Source organism: Engystomops pustulosus, chromosome 11 (assembly GCF_040894005.1).
Source record: "Engystomops pustulosus chromosome 11, aEngPut4.maternal, whole genome shotgun sequence".
NCBI classification, from domain to species: Eukaryota; Metazoa; Chordata; class Amphibia; order Anura; family Leptodactylidae; genus Engystomops; species Engystomops pustulosus.
In genome coordinates this window covers 51,298,733-51,319,916 of record NC_092421.1, presented here as the reverse complement: position 1 = coordinate 51,319,916, position 21,184 = coordinate 51,298,733, and the positions used below count along the sequence as shown (strand labels likewise).

Genomic DNA, 21,184 nt, shown 5'->3' with positions numbered 1-21,184 from the left:
ATTTATATGCAGGGGCCATTTCTTTTGATGTATATTTTAGTCTGTGTTTCATTTCCTCAAGTATGTGTCCTTTATTTGTCTCATTTTCAATCTCCTCTTCCCTTATTACTTGATCTTAATGACTTTGCCATTATAAATTTTATGTCAGACTAGAGACTACAGATTGATATGTTTAGAAGATTAACACATTAATAGAGACATAATACCCCGAAGTGATACAGTAGAGATTTTCTGAAGCGGCAGATTGGTTACTGACCTTGGGATAGTAGTTACGTTTAAAGGCATATTTCTCAGCAGAATTTTGGTCCCCAAAGGGCAACTAACCCACCATCCATGCAATATGATGGTCTTTTTAGAAGATTTGGCAAAATTGATACATTTTGCAACAGTGAAGCTAAATGTCCCCTTCATAACTTGACTTATATCCTATAGGTTGGTTATGGCATAAGCCACATCCGGGAGTATATGGCACATGTGTATAAGCATTTTATGTATACTGTGTGAGTGCAAAGTTCTGCAGGTCCAGTTATTAATTGTGGTGTAACTACCTGTATCCTGCCTGTAAACCTGCTAGTGTGATGTGTATGTGAGAAAGGCTACCACACACATGTATTGACTTGTGTAGAAGCTTTATCACCATCATTGGTGTCGATGTGACTCTGTATGTATGCACATAGCTGTAGTTATAGCCTGTCACCAGCAAACTCTTCCCCCCCCCCCCGCACCCACAAACCCACACAGTCTTTATACACGTTTCACTATTGTCTCTATCAAGATTCACTCAGAGAGGCAGGATGAGCTCCAGCATACAGTCAAGCCCCATTTGGGAATGAAGAAGTGGAGAGAGACAATGGCTGTGTTGATTCGCTAAAGAGAATTCCCGGGGGAGGGGGGAATGAGGGGGTTGAGAGACACTGGCTTTGTGTGACTCGCTGAAGAAAAGTCCTGGGGGGTGAATGAAGGGTCATAGGAATTCTCTTAACATACAGCCCGCGTCTCTGAGGGAGAAGGGGATAAAAGAGCTGATTTCTCTTTAGTGTCACACACAGCTCAACCCCCTCGTTCACATACATTTTTCATTACTGTGAGAAATTGTGCTTGATTTTGCTGCTTCGAAAACAAAAAAAAAAATTTAAACTCTTTCAGTACTTATTTATTTTTGGAAATGCTTGCCACTTTATGTTCTCTTCTATAGAAGAGCTTTGATCTGTGACAACAGCTCTGCTACTGGGGCACATTTACTAAGATTGTTGGAAACTTCACTAAATGTGCCCTCACCATGTATAATGCTGGTTGCGACACATTAACCCTTTATCAGCTCAATGACCAGACTCGATTTTTCAAATCTGACATGTCTCACGATAATTGGTTATAACTTCGGATCGCTTTAACATATCCTGGTGAATTTGAGAATGTTTTTTCGTAATACATTATACTTCATGTTAGTTATAAAATTTAAGTGATAAGATTTTTGATTCGTTTTGAAAAAAAGTGAAAATTTGGCAAAAGTTTGTAAAAATTCTTCTTTTTCCAAGTTTGAAATGTTCTGCTTTCCAGACAGGAAGTAAAACTACCCCAAAAGCTTGATAATTAACATTTACGGAATGTCTGCTTTATGTTGGGATGATATTTTATGCATCCTCTCGTTTTTCTAGGATATTATGAGGCGCAGAACTTTAGGTGCAATTTTTCTCATTTTCATGAAAATTGCCAAAACTCACATTTTGAGGGACAACTCAGTTTCCAAGTGACTTTGAAAGGCCTAAATAATAGTAACACCCCATAAATGACCCCACTATAGAAACTTCACCCCTCAACGTATGTAAAACAACTTCTATTAAGTCCATTAACCCTTTAAGTGTTTCACATGGGTTAAAACAATATGGACCTGCGATTTAGAAACTATGGATTTTTTTTGGAAAATACATTCATTTAGGCCAAAACTGACAGTTTCAGAATAAATTAAATGAGGAAACACACTGCAACGTTTGATGCCCAATTCCTCCCGAGTGTACTGATACCCCATATGTGGTGGTAAACTGCTGTATGGGCGCACGGCCAAGTATAGAATGAATGGAGGCGCCATTCACAGCAGATTTGTATTGTCACATTGTACGACCTATAAATTTCTATTTTTTTTGGTAATGCAAACATATGAGGGCTTATTATGTACGGGATGAGATATAATGTGTATATATAATTCATTTTGGGGGTGTATAGCTTATTCATGAGATTTTATTAACTATTTCAAGGGGGACACAAACAAAATCATCAATTTTTATTTTGGATTTTTAGCATTTTTTTTCCTCCGCTCACCGTAACATAAAAATAATATTTTATCTTTATTCTCTGGTTCACTACGATTGCGGTGATACCTCATTTATATAGTTTTTCTTATCTTTGCTCAATTTTCCTGAGCAAAATCAATATTGGAGAAAATCGCATTGTTTTTACTACTGTATTGACAAATTTTTAGGGCCATAACTTCTGTATTTTTCTGTTGTCAGATCTGGTTGAGGGCTTATTTTTTGCAAAAGAGTTGTTCTTTTCAGTTGCATCATATTAGGGAACGTAACTTTTTTTGATCACTTTTTAGGACATTTTTTGTGATGGTGTTTGATGAAAAATTGTATATGATGGGAAGTTTATTTGAGGTTTTTTTTTTTTACGTCGTTCACCGAGCGGGTTCAAAATTGATTTAGATTTATTGTACAGATTAATACGTACGCGGTGATACCAAATATGTACGTGTTTTTGTGTTTTATATACTTTATTTGCATTTCATGTGTAACTGGGGAGATAATGGGACTTTTATTTTATTTATTTAATTATAAAATAAAGATTTCATCATTTTTTTTTTCTTTTTTTTACTTTTTTACATTTCTACTTCTTGGCTTGAGCAAGCGATCGTCCGATCGCTTATTCAAGCCTTTACACTGCAATAAACTTGTATTTTTACTTCAAAAAACTTCATAAGAGATGGTTTTTGCTCAATTTTATGTTTGAGGTATCGGAGAATTTCCTGTGCAAAAATATTGCAAAAAGGCAGAAATTGAGCAGGTGTTAAACATACGTGAGACTGGTGCAGTCTATTCCCACACAGCTGATCAGAAGGCATTTAACACTGCACATATAGAATGACAGCAAGCAGAGATCTAGAAAATGTTGAGGAAGTATACAGAAAGTATATTGGAAAAAAGAATAACTTTTCATTATTATCAACAATAAAATGTATTTACTGTAATGGGAATAACCCTTTAAATATACTTGCCCCGTAACTGCTCCCCATTTCCATGGTGTGACCTTTGTTGTGCGCTCAGGTTGAGTGTGTGCTGGGTAGGTTGTGAGATTTATGTATAGAGCCAGATATTGTGTAGCGCCTCAACAAATGGCAGTATCAGGCCTTTAGGATGAAGAAGGTGACGGGAATATTCTTTGCCTACGATGGAGGTAACATATGTCAAGTTAAACCCAGTGCTGTGTCGGGATACAATGCTTAATGGATTCTAGTAGATCCTAGGTGAGCATTTTAGTTTTAGCGGCCCGTTTTAATAGAAAAGCGTATAGTGTTCTATATATCCGTATTCCCATGGCAACAAGACTTGTTCAACTTTTATCTTAAACTTGTACGAAGAGATCCGTCCGCATTTCATTTGTTTTATGTGGTATAAGCGATGCATAAAAATCGCCTACCTGAACCATTCGCCTTCACGTGAATCTTCTGGAATATTCAGAGAGGCGACCTTATTGAAACGTCTCGCAAGAAAACCTCCCCCAGCTCTTTTATAATGTAAAAACGGTACAAAATGTCACTATTACCACCTTGGCTGCTAAATAAGCGAATGTACCTCATACCCCGGCCCTGCTCCCGCAGTATTTAACATTCTCCGCTGGTGTATTTATCCAGTTCATCCGCACAGTGTTTATTCTGGATTATTAAACTTGGGCTTGGAGGCATAATCAAGTCATTATCTGTCGTGTCACGGATTGCTGCCATTTCGATAAGACGCAGAAGGATTCCCTGCAGCAGTCTATGTTATTAGCCTCCTGTATCTCCCTCACAATTACCATATGTTGTGCATTGGAGAAAACAAAGCCAGCGTTATGGTTGGTAACAGCAAGTCTTAAAAAAACCCCCAAAAAACAAAGAAATGCGATGCACTTTGTAATCTGTCTGTTACCTTCCATCCGTGCCCCGTAACATCTGTGCTGGTCGCTCCACGTGATGCAAATGTGGTAAAAACAGGTCAACTCCAAACAACTGGCCATAGTGGAAGGGGTGTTGTTTTTATAGGTAATTTACCTCTGTATTCGGTGTATGGTGGTATGTAACCTGTTGTTCTATAGGAATCAATCTCATCAACAAACTTCTATCTCTGTAGGGACTCAACAAGTCTCTTTCTTTCAGATTTGCAAGATCCCAATATTATAGATTGGATTTAAAGGACCTTATTATAAACTGCTGTTAAGGGGGTCTCAGCTTTCTCCTATCCATAGGACGGGATAACTATGGTATCTCACAGAATTTATGAACTGTAGCACATTGTACCCCAAAATGAATAGAGTAGCTTCTCCTTCCTCTCTGTTTATTTCAATGACACTTATGGAGACAGGTGAGCACAGTAGAGACAGGCGCCGGGCAACGTACAAGATAGATTATTTAGGTTTGTTCTAAAGTTGAATTTGTATGTAAATTGTAGTTCCAGGAAAAAAAAATTGTCCCAGTGACAATTGGATTTTCAAATGTTTTTGCTGTCAAGAGAACAAGTATTATCAATAAAACTTCATTACAGACACCTTACAGCTGATAATTGCAGCCACGAAACAAACTACTTCACAAAACTCCCAAAGAGGTTAAAATAGTTAAAAAAGCCATTAATAATGGTAACCTGGAATGAAAGATAACTCTTTATTTGTTATTATGATGCGTGTACAGCCTCTATTCTTTTCCACACAGAAGCAGATGTGGGAGGGGCCTAGCACACACATGCACAGCACTGACAGCGGCAGTTATTTCACATCACTGACTTTAGAGTCTCCTTCCACCTGTGGTGTTCAAGTAGTCCCTGCACTTACTGATCCCCAGCATGACAGGATGCTGTGTGTTACCTGCCCTGATATTGCTATTCCTTTTTGTTTTAATCTTTTCCACTATATACTTGAAAAAGAAAATAAATGTATATAATATGCACACCTATATATTCAATAATATTTACACCCTGAAACTTTCATATTGGCCTCATTTATCAAAACTGTAAAAGAGTCTAAGGACTTATTCACACCACCGTATGGGGACGTATATACGGCAAATAAACGTCCCCCATGGGCCAGCAATGGGCGCACAGCATCATATGGATTGGTACGATGCCCCACGTACCGTTTCATAGCTGGGAAAAGATAGGAAATGTCCTATTTTTCCCCAGAATTTGGCACCATGTGCCATATATCACTTTGGAGAGGGGTATGCAACACTCACCCCCTCCTCTTCTCCCTGGTGCTGCCAGGAGGGACAGTCACTAGTAGAGACTTACGGGAGGATGGCAGGACAGCAGTGTAACATGGGAGGGCAGTCAATAGTAGAGACTTACAGGAGGATGGCAGGACAGCAGTGTAGCAAGGGGGGGGGGGCAGTCAGTAGTAGAGACTTACAGGAGGATGGCAGGACATTAGTGTAGCATGGGGGGTACAGTCAGTAGTGGATATTACAGGAGGATGGCAGGACAGCAGTGTAGCATGGGGGGCAGTCAGTAATGGATATTACAGGAGGATGGCAGGACAGCAGTGTAGCATGGGGGACAGTAAGTAATGGAGATTACAGGAGGATGGCAGGACAGCAGTGTACCATGGGGGGGCAGTAGTGGATATTACAGGAGGATGGCAGGACAGCAGTGTAACATGGGGGGGCAGTCAGTAGTAGAGACTTACAGGAGGATGGCAGGACAGCAGTGTAGCATGGGGGGCAGTAAGTAATGGAGATTACAGGAGGATGGCAGGACAGCAGTGTACCATGGGGGGGCAGTCAGTAGTAGAGACTTACAGGAGGATGGCAGGACAGCAGTGTAGCATGGGGGGCAGTAAGTAATGGAGGTTACAGGAGGATGGCAAGACAGCAGTGTACCATGGGGGGCAGTCAGTACTGGAGATTACACGAGGATGGCAGGACAGCAATGTAGCATGGGGGGACAGTCAGTAGTGGATATTACAGGAGGATGGGAGGACAGCAGTGTAGCATTGGGGGGGGGCAGTCAGTAGTAGAGACCTACAGGAGGATGGGAGGACAGCAGTGTAGCATATGGGGACAGTCAGTAGTAGAGACTTACAGGAGGATGGCAGGACAGCAATGTAGCATGGGGGGACAGTCAGTAGTGGAGATTACAGGAGTATGGCAGGACAGCAATGTAGCATGGGGGGACAGTCAGTAGTGGAGATTACAGGAGGATGGCAGGACAGCAGTGTAGCATGGGGGGGACAGTCAGTAGTGGAGATTACAGGAGGATGGCAGGACAGCAGTGTAGCATGGGGGGGACAGTCAGTAGTAGAGACTTACAGGAGGATGGCAGGACAGCAGTGTAGCATGGGGGGGCAGTCAGTAGTGGAGATTACAGGAGGATGGCAGGACAGCAGTGTAGCATGGGGGGGACAGTCAGTAGTAGAGACTTACAGGAGGATGGCAGGACAGCAGTGTAGCATGGGGGGGCAGTCAGTAGTGGAGATTACAGGAGGATGGCAGGACAGCAGTGTAGCATGGGGGGGACAGTCAGTAGTAGAGACTTACAGGAGGATGGCAGGACAGCAGTGTAGCATGGGGGGGCAGTCAGTAGTGGATATTACAGGAGGATGGCAGGACAGCAGTGTAGAAAGGGGGGGGCAGTCAGTAGTAGAGACCTACAGGAGGATGGGAGGACAGCAGTGTAGCATATGGGGACAGTCAGTAGTGGAGATTACAGGAGGATGACAGGACAGCAGTGTACCTTGGGGGGTAGTCAGTACTGGAGATTACAGGAGGATGGCAGGACAGCAATGTAGCATGGGGGGACAGTCAGTTGTGGATATTGCAGGAGGTTGGGAGGACAGCAGTGTAGCATTGGGGGGGCAGTCAGTAGTAGAGACTTGCAGGAGGATGGCAGGACAGCAGTGTAGCATGGGGGGGCAGTCACTAGTAGAGACTTACGGGAGGATGGCAGGACAGCAGTGTAACATGGGGGGGCAGTCAGTAGTAGAGACTTACAGGAGGATGGCAGGACAGCAGTGTAGCAAGGGGGGCAGTAAGTAATGGAGATTACAGGAGGGATGGCAGGACAGCAGTGTACCATGGGGGGGCAGTCAGTAGTAGAGACTTACAGGAGGATGGCAGGACAGCGGTGTAGCATGGGGGGCAGTAAGTAATGGAGGTTACAGGAGGATGGCAGGACAGCAGTGTACCATGGGGGGCAGTCAGTACTGGAGATTACACGAGGATGGCAGGACAGCAATGTAGCATGGGGGGACAGTCAGTAGTGGATATTACAGGAGGATGGGAGGACAGCAGTGTAGCATTGGGGGGGGCAGTCAGTAGTAGAGACCTACAGGAGGATGGGAGGACAGCAGTGTAGCATATGGGGACAGTCAGTAGTAGAGACTTACAGGAGGATGGCAGGACAGCAGTGTAGCATGGGGGGCAGTAAGTAATGGAAGTTACAGGAGGATGGCAGGACAGCAATGTAGCATGGGGGGACAGTCAGTAGTGGAGATTACAGGAGTATGGCAGAACAGCAATGTAGCATGGGGGGACAGTCAGTAGTGGAGATTACAGGAGGATGGCAGGACAGCAGTGTAGCATGGGGGGGACAGTCAGTAGTAAAGATTACAGGAGGATGGCAGGACAGCAGTGTAGCATGGGGGGACAGTCAGTAGTGGATATTACAGGAGGATGGCAGGACAGCAGTGTAGAAAGGGGGGGCAGTCAGTAGTAGAGACTTACAGGAGGATGGCAGGACATTAGTGTAGCATGGGGGGGCAGTCAGTAGTGGATATTACAGGAGGATGGCAGGACAGGAGTGTAGTATGGGGGGACAGTCAGTAGTGGATATTACAGGAGGATGGCAGGACAGCAATGTAGCATGGGGGGGCAGTCAGTATTGGATATTACAGGAGGATGGCAGGACAGCAGTGTAGCAAGGGGGGGGCAGTCAGTAGTAGAGACTTACAGGAGGATGGCAGGACATTAGTGTAGCATGGGGGGGCAGTCAGTAGTGGATATTACAGGAGGATGGCAGGACAGGAGTGTAATATGGGGGGACAGTCAGTAGTGGAGATTACAGGAGGATGACAGGACAGCAGTGTACCATGGGGGGCAGTCAGTACTGGAGATTACAGGAGGATGGCAGGACAGCAATGTAGCATGGGGGGACAGTCAGTAGTGGATATTTCAGGAGGATGGGAGGACAGCAGTGTAGCATTGGGGGGACGGTCAGTAGTAGAGACTTACAGGAGGATGGCAGGACAGCAGTGTAGCATGGGGGAACAGTCAGTAGTGGATGTTCCAGGAGGATGGCAGGACAGCAGTGTAGCATAGGGGGGGCAGTCAGTAGTGAAGGCTTACAGGATGATGGCAGGACAGCAGTGTAGCATGGGGGGCAGTCAGTAGTGGATATTACAGGAGGATGGCAGGACAGCAGTGTAGCATGGGGGGGGCAGTCAGTAGTGGAGATTACAGGAGGATGGGAGGACAGCAGTGTAGCATGGGGGGGCAGTTAGTAGTAGAGACTTACAGGAGGATGGCAGGACATTAGTGTAGCATGGGGGGGCAGTCAGTAGTGGATATTACAGGAGGATGGCAGGACAGGAGTGTAGTATTGGGGGACAGTCAGTAGTGGATATTACAGGAGGATGGCAGGACAGCAATGTAGCATGGGGGGGCAGTCAGTATTGGATATTACAGGAGGATGGCAGGACAGCAGTGTAGCAAGGGGGGGGCAGTCAGTAGTAGAGACTTACAGGAGGATGGCAGGACATTAGTGTAGCATGGGAGCACAGTCAGTAGTGGATATTTCAGGAGGATGGGAGGACAGCAGTGTAGCATAGGGGGGGCAGTCAGTAGTGAAGGCTTACAGGATGATGGCAGGACAGCAGTATAGCATGGGGGGCAGTCAGTAGTGGATATTACAGGAGGATGGCAGGACAGCAGTGTAGCATGGGGGGGCAGTCAGTAGTGGAGATTACAGGAGGATGGGAGGACAGCAGTGTAGCATGGGGGGGCAGTTAGTAGTAGAGACTTACAGGAGGACTGCAGGACATTAGTGTAGCATGGGGGGGACAGTCAGTAGTGGATATTACGGGAGGATGGCAGGACAGCAGTGTAGCATAGGGGGGGCAGTCAGTAGTGGAGGCTTACAGGATGATGGCAGGACAGCAGTGTAGCATGGGGGGCAGTCAGTAGTGGATATTACAGGAGGATGGCAGGACAGCAGTGTAGCAAGGGGGGGCAGTCAGTAGTAGAGACTTACAGGAGGATGGCAGGACATTAGTGTAGCATGGGGGGGACAGTCAGTAGTGGATATTACAGGAGGATGGTAGGACAGCAGTGTAGCATGGGGGGGACAGTCAGTAGTAGAGACTTACAGGATGATGGCAGGACAGCAGTGTAGCATGGGAGGGGGCAGTCAGTAATGGAGATTACAGGAGGATAGCATGACAGCAGTGTAGCATTGGGGGCAGGCAGTAATGGAGATTAAAGGAGGATGGCAGGACAGCAGTGTAGCATGGGGGGCAGTCAGTAATGGAGATTACAGGAGGATGGCAGGACAGCAGTGTAGCATGGGGGGGGCAGTCAGTAGTGGAGACTTACAGGAGGATGGCAGGAGGTTTTTGAGCTTAGGCTGATGCTTTTTTTTTTTTTTAATCTCTGCAGCCTCCTGTGTGATCTGACTAATGGTGGAAGGAAAGGAAAGGGCTGCATCACAGCAATGGGGTTACAGCCATGTTGTTAGGGGAGGACTGCCCTCTGTATAGCAGGCTGCAGTTACCTTGGATGTGCACAGTAATGGGGTTACAGCCATGTGGGGAGGACTGTCCTCTGTATAGCAGGCTGCAGGTACCTGGATGTACACTGTAATGAGGTTACAGCCATGTTGTTAGGTGAGGACTGCCCTCTGTATAACAGGCTGCAGTTACCTGGATGTGCACAGTAATGAGGTTACAGCCATGTTGTTAGGTGAGGACTGCCCTCTGTATAACAGGCTGCAGTTACCTGGATGTGCACAGTAATGGGGTTACAGCCATGTTGTTAGGGGAGGACTGTCCTCTGTATAGCAGGCTGCAGGTACCTGGATGTGCACAGTAATGAGGTTACAGCCATGTTGTTAGGTGAGGACTGCCCTCTGTATAACAGGCTGCAGTTACCTGGATATGCACAGTAATGAGGTTACAGCCATGTTGTTAGGGGAGGACTGTCCTCTGTATAGCAGGCTGCAGGTAAATTGGATGTGCACTGTAATGAGGTTACAGCCTTGTTGTTAGGTGAGGACTGCCCTCTGTATAACAGGCTGCAGTTACCTGGATGTGCACAGTAATGAGGTTACAGCCATGTTGTTAGGGGAGGACTGTCCTCTGTATAGGTGCAGTTACCTGGATGTGCACAGTAATGAGGTTACAGCCATGTTGTTAGGTGAGGACTGCCCTCTGTATAACAGGCTGCAGTTACCTGGATGTGCACAGTAATGGGGTTACAGCCATGTTGTTAGGGGAGGACTGTCCTCTGTATAGCAGGCTGCAGGTGCCTGGATGTGCACTGTAATGAGGTTACAGAGATGTTGTTAGGTGAGGACTGCCCTCTGTATAACAGGCTGCAGTTACCTGGATGTGCACAGTAATGGGGTTACAGCCATGCTGTTAGGGGAGGACTGTCCTCTGTATAGCAGGCTGCAGGTACCTGGATGTGCACTGTAATAAGGTTACTGTTATGTTGTTAGGTGAGGACTGCCCTCTGTATAACAGGCTGCAGTTACCTGGATGTGCACAGTAATGAGGTTACAGCCATGTTGTTAGGGGAGGACTGTCCTCTGTATAGCAGGCTGCAGGTACCTGGATGTGCACTGTAATGAGGTTACTGTCATGTTGTTAGGGGAGGACTGTCCTCTGTATAGCAGGCTGCAGGTACCTGGATGTGCACTGTAATGAGGTTACAGCCATGTTGTTAGGTGAGGACTGCCCTCTGTATAACAGGCTGCAGGTACCTGGATGTGCACTGTAATGAGGTTACAGCCATGTTGTTAGGGGAGGACTGCCCTCTGTATAACAGGCTGCAGGTACCTGGATGTGCACTGTAATGGGGTTACAGCCATGTTGTTACGTGAGGACTGTCCTCTGTATAACAGGCTGCAGTTACCTGGATGTGCACTGTAATGAGGTTACAGCCATGTTGTTAGGGGAGGACTGTCCTCTGTATAACAGGCTGCAGTTACCTGGATGTGCACAGTAATGGGGTTACAGCCTTGTTGTTAGGGGAGGACTGTCCTCTGTATAGCAGGCTGCAGGTACCTGGATGTGCACTGTAATGAGGTTACTGTTATGTTGTTAGGGGAGGACTGTCCTCTGTATAACAGGCTGCAGTTACCTGGATGTGCACTGTAATGAGGTTACAGCCATGTTGTTAGGGGAGGACTGTCCTCTGTATAACAGGCTGCAGTTACCTGGATGTGCACAGTAATGGGGTTACAGCCTTGTTGTTAGGGGAGGACTGTCCTCTGTATAGCAGGCTGCAGGTACCTGGATGTGCACTGTAATGAGGTTACTGTTATGTTGTTAGGGGAGGACTGTCCTCTGTATAGCAGGCTGCAGGTACCTGGATGTGCACAGTAATGAGGTTACAGCCATGTTGTTAGGGGAGGACTGTCCTCTGCATAGCAGGCTGCAGGTAAATTGGATGTGCACTGTAATGAGGTTACAGAGATGTTGTTAGGTGAGGACTGCCCTCTGTATAACAGGCTGCAGTTACCTGGATGTGCACAGTAATGGGGTTACAGCCATGTGGGGAGGACTGTCCTCTGTATAGCAGGCTGCAGGTACCTGGATGTACACTGTAATGAGGTTACAGCCATGTTGTTAGGTGAGGACTGCCCTCTGTATAACAGGCTGCAGTTACCTGGATGTGCACAGTAATGGGGTTACAGCCATGTTGTTAGGGGAGGACTGTCCTCTGTATAGCAGGCTGCAGGTACCTGGATGTGCACAGTAATGAGGTTACAGATATGTTGTTACGTGAGGACTGCCCTCTGTATAACAGGCTGCAGGTACCTGGATGTGCACTGTAATGAGGTTACTGTCATGTTGTTAGGCTGCAGGCAGAGCCGTATTATAGGGGGGGCTCGCGGTGCGCGAGCCCCGGGGCCCCCACCACTTCGCCTTTAAGAGGGGCCCCCACCAAATTGGGGCGATTCGGGCGGTCGCATAACCGCCCGAATCGCCAGCAATGTATTCCGCGCGGGGCTACCCGGGCCGCGGGCCGAATCCCGCCGATGTTTCTGCCTTTAGTATATGGCAGAGCGAGGGAACAATAAGTTCCCTGCTCTGCCATAGACGATCCAATGTAAATGAAGATGGCGGCGCCCTGCCGCTGGGTCACGGCGCCGAGTGTGACATCACAGCATGTGACGTCACCGCGGCGCGACTCACGGCGCGGGCTGTAGCAGGGCGCCGCCATCTTTGTTTACATCCGATCTCCACCCTAACAACGCGAGGGAGGATGAAGACAGCGCGCATCGTGGGAACGATGGAGGGTGAGTACAATTTTAGTATTATATCTAGAACTGTATATAGTTGTTATTGGGGGGGGGTATTATATCTAGAACAGTATATGGTTATTATTGGGGGGGTTGTATATATTTATTATGTGGGGGGGGTGTATAGCAATAATAGGAATCTGTATAAAGTTGTTATAGGGGGATTGTATATATTTATTATGGGGGTGTATATAGTTATTATAGGGGCACTATATATAGTTGTTATAGGGGGTGTATATAGTTATTATAGGGGCACTGTATATAGCTGTTATAGGGGGTGTATATAGTTATTATAGGGGGTGTATATAGTTATTATAGGGTGTACATAGTTATCATAGGGGTCTGTATATAGTTATTACAGGGAACTGTATATAGTATTATAGGGGAACTGTATATAGTTATTATAGGGGGGTGTATATAGTTATAGGGGTCTGTATATAGTTATTACAGGGAACTGTATATAGTTATTATAGGGGAACTGTATATAGTTATTATAGGGGGGTGTATATAGTTATTACAGGGAACTGTATATAGTTATTATAGGGGGTGTATATAGTTATTACAGGGAACTGTATATAGTTATTATAGGGGGGTGTATATAGTTATTATAGGGGGGTGTATATAGTTGTTATAGGGGGGTGTATATAGTTGTTATAGGGGGGTGTATATAGTTATTATAGGGTGTACATAGTTATCATAGGGGTCTGTATATAGTTATTATAGGGGAACTGTATATAGTTATTATAGGGGGGTGTATATAGTTATAGGGGACTGTATATAGTTATTATAGCAGGACTGTATATTGTAATTGTTATACAGTTATTATAGGGGTGTATATAGTTATCATAGGGGCACTGTATATAGTTGTTATAGGGGGTGTATATAGTTATTATAGGGGGAATGTATATAGTGATTACTGGGAACTGTATATAGTGATTGCTGGGGGAGCTGTATATAGTGATTGTTGGGGGAGCTGTATATAGTGATTGCTGGGGGAGCTGTATATAGTGATTGCTGGGGGAGCTGTATATAGTGATTGCTGGGGGAGCTGTATATAGTGATTGCTGGGGGAGCTGTATACAGTGATTGCTGGGGGAGCTGTATATAGTGATTGCTGGGGGAGCTGTATACAGTGATTGCTGGGGGAGCTGTATATAGTGATTGCTGGGGGAGCTGTATATAGTGATTACTGGGGGAGCTGTATATAGTGATTGCTGGGGGAGCTGTATATAGTGATTGCTGGAGGAGCTGTATATAGTGGTTGCTGGGGGAGCTGTATACAGTGATTGCTGGGGGAGCTGTATATAATGTTTGCTGGGGGAGCTGTATACAGTGGTTGCTGGGGGAGCTGTATACAGTGGTTGCTGGGGGAGCTGTATACAGTGGTTGCTGGGGGAGCTGTATACAGTGGTTGCTGGGGGAGCTGTATACAGTGGTTGCTGGGGGAGCTGTATACAGTGGTTGCTGGGGGAGCTGTATACAGTGGTTGCTGGGGGAGCTGTATACAGTGATTGCTGGGGGAGCTGTATACAGTGATTGCTGGGGGAGCTGTATACAGTGATTGCTGGGGGAGCTGTATATAGTGATTGCTGGGGGAGCTGTATATAGTGATTGCTGGGGGAGCTGTATATAGTGATTGCTGGAGGAGCTGTATACAGTGATTGCTGGGGGAGCTGTATACAGTGATTGCTGGGGGAGCTGTATACAGTGATTGCTGGGGGAGCTGTATACAGTGATTGCTGGGGGAGCTGTGTATAGTGATTGCTGGGGGAGCTGTATACAGTGATTGCTGGGGGAGCTGTATACAGTGATTGCTGGGGGAGCTGTCTACAGTGATTGCTGGGGGAGCTGTATATAGTAATTGCTGGGGGAGCTGTATACAGTGATTGCTGGGGGAGCTGTATACAGTGATTGCTGGGGGAGCTGTATATAGTGATTGTTGGGGGAGCTGTATATAGTGATTGCTGGGGGAGCTGTATACAGCGATTGCCGGGGGAGCTGTATATAGTGATTGCTGGGGAGCTGTATATAGTGATTGCTTGGGAGCTGTATACAGTGATTGCTGGGGGGAGCTGTATATAGTGATGTCTGGGGGAGCTGTATATAGTGATTGCTGGATGAGCTGTATATAGTGATTGCTGGGGGAGCTGTATATAGTGATTACTGGGGGAGCTGTATATAGTGATTGCTGGGGGGGCTGTATATAGTGATTGCTGGGGGGCTGTATATAGTGATTGCTGGGGGAGCTGTATATAGTGATTGCTGGGGGAGCTGTATATAGTGATTGCTGGGGGAGCTGTATATAGTGATTGCTGGGGGAGCTGTATATAGTGATTGCTGGGGGAGCTGTATACAGTGATTGCTGGGGGAGCTGTATATAGTGATTGCTGGGGGAGCTGTATACAGTGATTGCTGGGGGAGCTGTATATAGTGATTGCTGGGGGAGCTGTATATAGTGATTACTGGGGGAGCTGTATATAGTGATTGCTGGGGGAGCTGTATATAGTGATTGCTGGAGGAGCTGTATATAGTGGTTGCTGGGGGAGCTGTATATAGTGATTGCTGGGGGAGCTGTATATAGTGATTGCTGGGGGAGCTGTATATAGTGATTGCTGGAGGAGCTGTATACAGTGATTGCTGGGGGAGCTGTATACAGTGATTGCTGGGGGAGCTGTATACAGTGATTGCTGGGGGAGCTGTATACAGTGATTGCTGGGGGAGCTGTGTATAGTGATTGCTGGGGGAGCTGTATATAGTGATTGCTGGGGGAGCTGTATACAGTGATTGCTGGGGGAGCTGTCTACAGTGATTGCTGGGGGAGCTGTATATAGTAATTGCTGGGGGAGCTGTATACAGTGATTGCTGGGGGAGCTGTATACAGTGATTGCTGGGGGAGCTGTATATAGTGATTGTTGGGGGAGCTGTATATAGTGATTGCTGGGGGAGCTGTATACAGCGATTGCCGGGGGAGCTGTATATAGTGATTGCTGGGGAGCTGTATATAGTGATTGCTTGGGAGCTGTATACAGTGATTGCTGGGGGGAGCTGTATATAGTGATGTCTGGGGGAGCTGTATATAGTGATTGCTGGAGGAGCTGTATATAGTGATTGCTGGGGGAGCTGTATATAGTGATTACTGGGGGAGCTGTATATAGTGATTGCTGGGGGGGCTGTATATAGTGATTGCTGGGGGGCTGTATATAGTGATTGCTGGGGGAGCTGTATATAGTGATTGCTGGGGGAGCTGTATATAGTGATTGCTGGGGGAGCTGTATATAGTGATTGCTGGGGGAGCTGTATACAGTGATTGCTGGGGGAGCTGTATACAGTGATTGCTGGGGGAGCTGTATGTAGTGATTGCTGGGGGAGCTGTATATAGTGATTGCTGGGGGAGCTGTATACAGCGATTGCCGGGGGAGCTGTATATAGTGATTGCTGGGGAGCTGTATACAGTGATTGCTGGGGGGAGCTGTATATAGTGATGTCTGGGGGAGCTGTATATAGTGATGGCTGGGGAGCTGTATACAGTGATTGCTGGAGGAGCTGTATATAGTGATTGCTGGAGGAGCTGTATATAGTGATTGCTGGAGGAGCTGTATATAGTGATTGCTGGGGGAGCTGTATATAGTGATTGCTGGGGAGCTGTATATAGTGATTGCTGGGGGAGCTGTATATAGCGATTGCTGGGGGAGCTGTATTTAGCGATTGCTGGGGGAGCTTTATATAGTGATTGCTGGAGGAGCTGTATATAGTGATTGCTGGGGGAGCTGTATACAGTGATTGCTGGGGGAGCTGTATACAGTGATTGCTGGGGGAGCTGTATATAGTGATTGCTGGGGGAGCTGTATATAGTGATTGCTGGGGGGAGCTGTATATAGTGATTGCTGGGGGGAGCTGTATATAGTGATTGCTGGGGGAGCTGTATATAGTGATTGCTGGGGGAGCTGTATATAGTGATTGCTGGGAGAGCTGTATATAGTGATTGCTGGGGAACTGTATATAGTGGTTGCTGGGGGAGCTGTATACAGTGGTTGCTGGGGGAGCTGTATACAGTGATTACTGGGGAGGCTGTATATAGTTATTGCTGGGGGTCGGTATATAGCGATTGCTGTTCCCTGTCTGGACTACATTCAATGGGGGCCTCCACCATGTTTTGCGCCCAGGGGCCCCCACCAACCTTAATCCGGCCCTGGCTGCAGGTACCTGGATGTGCACTGTAATGAGGTTACAGCCATGTTGTTAGGGGAGGACTGTCCTCTGTATAACAGGCTGCAGTTACCTGGATGTGCACAGTAATGAGGTTACAGCCATGTTGTTAGGGGAGGACTGTCCTCTGTATAGCAGGCTGCAGGTACCTGGATGTGCACTGTAATGAGGTTACTGTCATGTTGTTAGGGGAGGACTGTCCTCTGTATAGCAGGCTGCAGGTACCTGGATGTGCACTGTAATGAGGGTACTGTCATGTTGTTAGGGGAGGACTGTCCTCTGTATAGCAGGCTGCAGGTACCTGGATGTGCACTGTAATGAGGTTACAGCCATGTTGTTAGGGGAGGACTGTCCTCTGTATAACAGGCTGCAGTTACCTGGATGTGCACAGTAATGAGGTTACAGCCATGTTGTTAGGGGAGGACTGTCCTCTGTATAGCAGGCTGCAGGTACCTGAATGTGCACAGTAATGGGGTTACAGCCATGTGGGGAGGACTGTCCTCTGTATAACAGGCTGCAGTTACCTGGATGTGCACAGTAATGAGGTTACAGCCATGTTGTTAGGGGAGGACTGTCCTCTGTATAGCAGGCTGCAGGTACCTGGATGTGCACTGTAATGAGGTTACAGCCATGTTGTTAGGTGAGGACTGCCCTCTGTATAACAGGCTGCAGGTACCTGGATGTGCACTGTAATGAGGTTACAGCCATGTTGTTACGTGAGGACTGTCCTCTGTATAGCAGGCTGCAGTTACCTGGATGTGCACTGTAATGAGGTTACAGCCATGTTGTTAGGGGAGGACTGTCCTCTGTATAACAGGCTGCAGTTACCTGGATGTGCACTGTAATGAGGTTACAGCCATGCTGTTAGGGGAGGACTGTCCTCTGTATAACAGGCTGCAGTTACCTGGATGTGCACAGTAATGGGGTTACAGCCTTGTTGTTAGGGGAGGACTGTCCTCTGTATAGCAGGCTGCAGGTACCTGGATGTGCACTGTAATGAGGTTACTGCTATGTTGTTAGGGGAGGACTGTCCTCTGTATAACAGGCTGCAGGTAAATTGGATGTGCACTGTAATGAGGTTACAGCCATGTTGTTAGGGGAGGACTGTCCTCTGTATAGCAGGCTGCAGGTACCTGGATGTGCACAGTAATGAGGTTACAGCCATGTTGTTAGGGGAGGACTGTCCTCTGTATAGCAGGCTGCAGGTACCTGGATGTACACTGTAATGAGGTTACAGCCATGTTGTTAGGTGAGGACTGCCCTCTGTATAACAGGCTGCAGTTACCTGGATGTGCACAGTAATGGGGTTATAGCCATGTTGTTACGTGAGGACTGTCCTCTGTATAGCAGGCTGCAGGTACCTGGATGTGCACAGTAACGAGGTTACAGAGATGTTGTTAGGTGAGGACTGTCCTCTGTATAACAGGCTGCAGGTACCTGGATGTGCACTGTAATGAGGTTACTGTCATGTTGTTAGGGGAGGACTGTCCTCTGTATAGCAGACTGCAGGTACCTGGATGTGCACTGTAATGAGGTTACAGCCATGGTGTTAGGGGAGGACTGTCCTCTGTATAACAGGCTGCAGTTACCTGGATGTGCACTGTAATGAGGTTACAGCCATGTTGTTAGGGGAGGACTGTCCTCTGTATAACAGGCTGCAGTTACCTGGATGTGCACAGTAATGGGGTTACAGCCTTGTTGTTAGGGGTGGACTGTCCTCTGTATAGCAGGCTGCAGGTACCTGGATGTGCACTGTAATGAGGTTACTGTTATGTTGTTAGGGGAGGACTGTCCTCTGTATAGCAGGCTGCAGGTACCTGGATGTGCACAGTAATGAGGTTACAGCCATGTTGTTAGGGGAGGACTGTCCTCTGCATAGCAGGCTGCAGGTACCTGGATGTGCACTGTAATGAGGTTACAGCCATGTTGTTAGGGGAGGACTGTCCTCTGTATAGCAGGCTGCAGGTACCTGGATGTGCACAGTAATGAGGTTACAGCCATGTGGGGAGGACTGTCCTCTGTATAGCAGGCTGCAGGTACCTGGATGTACACTGTAATGAGGTTACAGCCATGTTGTTAGGTGAGGACTGCCCTCTGTATAACAGGCTGCAGTTACCTGGATGTGCACAGTAATGGGGTTATAGCCATGTTGTTAGGGGAGGACTGTCCTCTGTATAGCAGGCTGCAGGTACCTGGATGTGCACAGTAATGAGGTTACAGAGATGTTGTTAGGTGAGGACTGTCCTCTGTATAACAGGCTGCAGGTACCTGGATGTGCACTGTAATGAGGTTACAGCCATGTTGTTAGGGGAGGACTGTCCTCTGTATAACAGGCTGCAGTTACCTGGATGTGCACAGTAATGAGGTTACAGCCATGTTGTTAGGGGAGGACTGTCCTCTGTATAGCAGGCTGCAGGTACCTGGATGTGCACTGTAATGAGGTTACAGCCATGTTGTTAGGTGAGGACTGCCCTCTGTATAACAGGCTGCAGTTACCTCGATGTGCACAGTAATGGGGTTACAGCCATGTGGGGAGGACTGCCCTCTGTATAGCAGGCTGCAGTTACCTGGATGTGCACAGTAATGGGGTTACAGCCATGTGGGGAGGACTGCCCTCTGTATAGCAGGCTGCAGTTACCTGGATGTGCACAGTAATGGGGTTACAGCCATGTTGTTAGGGGAGGACTGCCCTCTGTACAGCAGGCTGCAGGTACCTGGATGTGCACTGTAATGAGGTTACAGCCATGTTGTTAGGTGAGGACTGTCCTCTGTATAGCAGACTGCAGTTACCTGGATGTGCACTGTAATGAGGTTACAGCCATGTTGATAGGGGAGGACTGTCCTCTGTATAACAGGCTGCAGTTACCTGGATGTGCACTGTAATGAGGTTACAGCCATGTTGTTAGGGGAGGACTGTCCTCTGTATAACAGGCTGCAGTTACCTGGATGTGCACAGTAATGGGGTTACAGCCTTGTTGTTAGGGGAGGACTGTCCTCTGTATAGCAGGCTGCAGGTACCTGGATGTGCACAGTAATGAGGTTACAGAGATGTTGTTAGGGGAGGACTGTCCTCTGTATAGCAGGCTGCAGGTACCTGGATGTGCACAGTAATGAGGTTACAGCCATGTTGTTAGGGGAGGACTGTCCTCTGCATAGCAGGCTGCAGGTAAATTGGATGTGCACTGTAATGAGGTTACAGCCATGTTGTTAGGGGAGGACTGTCCTCTGTATAGCAGGCTGCAGGTACCTGGATGTGCACAGTAATGAGGTTACAGCCATGTGGGGAGGACTGTCCTCTGTATAGCAGGCTGCAGGTACCTGGATGTGCACTGTAATGAGGTTGCAGCCATGTTGTTAGGTGAGGACTGCCCTCTGTATAACAGGCTGCAGTTACCTCGATGTGCACAGTAATGGGGTTACAGCCATGTTGTTAGGGGAGGACTGCCCTCTGTATAGCAGGCTGCAGTTACCTGGATGTGCACAGTAATGGGGTTACAGCCATGTTGTTAGGGGAGGACTGCCCTCTGTACAGCAGGCTGCAGGTACCTGGATGTGCACTGTAATGAGGTTACAGCCATGTTGTTAGGTGAGGACTGCCCTCTGTATAACAGGCTGCAGTTACCTGGATGTGCACAGTAATGAGGTTACAGAGATGTTAGGTGAGGACTGCCCTCTGTATAACAGGCTGCAGTTACCTGGATGTGCACAGTAATGAGGTTACAGCCATGTTGTTAGGGGAGGACTGTCCTCTGCATAGCAGGCTGCAGGTAAATTGGATGTGCACTGTAATGAGGTTACAGCCATGTTGTTAGGGGAGGACTGTCCTCTGTATAGCAGGCTGCAGGTACCTGGATGTGCACAGTAATGAGGTTACAGAGATGTTGTTAGGGGAGGACTGTCCTCTGTATAGCAGGCTGCAGGTACCTGGATGTGCACTGTAATGAGGTTACAGCCATGTTGTTAGGTGAGGACTGCCCTCTGTATAACAGGCTGCAGTTACCTGGATGTGCACAGTAATGGGGTTACAGCCATGTTGTTAGGGGAGGACTGTCCTCTGTATAGCAGGCTGCAGTTACCTGGATGTGCACAGTAATGAGGTTACTGTCATGTTGTTAGGGGAGGACTGCCCTCTGTATAACAGGCTGCAGGTACCTGGATGTGCACTGTAATGAGGTTACAGCCATGTTGTTAGGGGAGGACTGCCCTCTGTATAACAGGCT

General features: G+C 47.2%; 1 protein-coding gene across 4 annotated transcripts in view; it reads left to right on the top strand.

The window, feature by feature from the left end:
* Positions 1–21,184, top strand: part of WDR11 (WD repeat domain 11) — a 116,223-nt gene that overhangs the window by 47,179 nt on the left and 47,860 nt on the right. The window lies entirely within an intron of this gene.